This window comes from Nothobranchius furzeri, unplaced genomic scaffold (genome assembly GCF_043380555.1).
Source record: "Nothobranchius furzeri strain GRZ-AD unplaced genomic scaffold, NfurGRZ-RIMD1 Scf136, whole genome shotgun sequence".
Lineage (NCBI taxonomy): Eukaryota > Metazoa > Chordata > Actinopteri > Cyprinodontiformes > Nothobranchiidae > Nothobranchius > Nothobranchius furzeri.
Window position 1 is genome coordinate 653 of NW_027223152.1, and position 1,848 is coordinate 2,500.

The window sequence follows — 1,848 nt, forward strand, 5'->3', positions numbered from 1 at the left end:
TTAGATGGAGTTTACCACCCGCTTTGGGCTGCATTCCCAAACAACCCGACTCCGAGAAGACCGAGCCCCGGCGCGACGGGGGCCGTTACCGGCCTCACACCGTCCATGGGATGAGCCTCGATCAGGAGGACTCAGGCCCCCGAGCGACACCGGGCAGGCGGTCTTCTGTACGCCACATTTCCCACGCCCGCCAGTCGGACGGGGATTCGGCGCTGGGCTCTTCCCTCTTCGCTCGCCGCTACTGAGGGAATCCTTGTTAGTTTCTTTTCCTCCGCTTAGTAATATGCTTAAATTCAGCGGGTTGTCTCGTCTGATCTGAGGTCGTAGTCGGATGCTGCTGCCCCCCCCAACGTCCCCCCCCGTCTTCCCACCGGTGGTGGGCGTCGGGGTGGGGCCGATGGGATGGCAAGGGTGCGGCTCCGCGCCCCCCCCCACACTCCGAGGAGAGAGGGGGGGTGGCGGAGGCTCGCCGGCTCAGTTCAGGGCGGGTACCCCGCCGCGGCGGACGTCCGAGCTCGGGTCCGACGCCGGCGCGTCGTCCGGGCCGAGCCTCCCTACCGCCGTCCCCCGCTGGAGGCGTCCGCCTCCGCCGTGTGAGCCCCTGGGCGCGCGGCACGGACGCGGGCAGCTCGGATGAGACCTCTCGAGAGAGTGTCCGCACCGGCAGCCGCGCCCGCAACCGTGCGGGGCTCGGCGGAGACGGCCGCCCCCTCCGCGCCCCCGGTCCACCGGCGCCCGCGGAGGAGCGTCGGAGGTGGGGAAACGGAGGAGGGACGACGGCTGTGTCGGGAGAACCGGAGGACGGCGGCAGCGCCGGGCCCGAGGTGGGTCCGTCGCGACGGGCATCCAGCAGTCTGCACTTAGGGGGACGAAGGCCCTGGTCGGCGTGAGTCGACCGAGGCCTGCGACAGCCCCAACCGCGGGAGAGGAGGCCTCTCCCGATTGATTTGGAAAGCGACCCTCAGACAGGCGTAGCCCCGGGAGGAACCCGGGGCCGCAAGGTGCGTTCGAAGTGTCGATGATCAATGTGTCCTGCAATTCACATTAGTTCTCGCAGCTAGCTGCGTTCTTCATCGACGCACGAGCCGAGTGATCCACCGCTAAGAGTTGTCCAGTTTTTTTGTTTGTGGGTCGACTGGATCAGAGAACCTGGGGTTTACAGAGTAGACCGCCCGGGCGCTCCGGGGAGGCTTTGAACCCCTTGCGGGGTACCCGAGCGGCACACGGCACGCGGCCAGGGCGAGGCCGACGCGCCGTGCTGGTCAGTGTGTTCCGAGGGTCGGGCCGCGGTCCGTTCGGTCCGTCGACGTGGCGAGCACCCGTCCCCACACGAGGACCCTCTCCCCTTGGTGATTCCTCCACGCGCCGCCCGCCGGGCCTGCGGCCCGTCAGCCCTCGGGTCGAACCCCGACGGGACGTCGCGCTGACGGAGGAAAGGAGAGAGAGCCGGGGGAAGGGAACGCACCTGTCGGCGGGGAAGCCGGGCCCGGACTAGGAGGTTCGAGGGTCCTAGGGCGTCGGAGGAGCGCACCGGGCCTCTTCCGCGTCCCGCACCTCCGTCCCCCGTAACCCCGGTCCCGCCGGCCGTCCACAACCCGGTCACCACGACCCCCCCTGTCTAGGGTGGGGGTCGCTATATAGGTGCTGGGCAGCTTCGGACCGACGGGGCGCACAGTGTAACGGGGGGCAGCGAGCTACGGGCGTACGGAGTTTGGCTCGGAGCACGCGCCGGGCCTCTCCGCGTCCCGCACCTCCCTTCCCCCCCCCGTAACCCCGGTCCCGCCGGCCGTCCACAGCCCGGTCACCACGACCCCCCCTGTCTAGGGTGGGGGTCGCTATATAGGTGCT

General features: G+C 69.4%; 1 non-coding gene across 1 annotated transcript; it reads right to left on the minus strand.

Moving 5' to 3' along the window:
• Positions 1-955: 955 nt before the first annotated feature.
• On the minus strand, positions 956-1,109 carry LOC139065434 (5.8S ribosomal RNA). The gene has a single exon (XR_011518415.1). It is a non-coding gene; the product is annotated as a 5.8S ribosomal RNA (ribosomal RNA).
• Between the last annotated feature and the right edge of the window lie 739 nt (positions 1,110-1,848).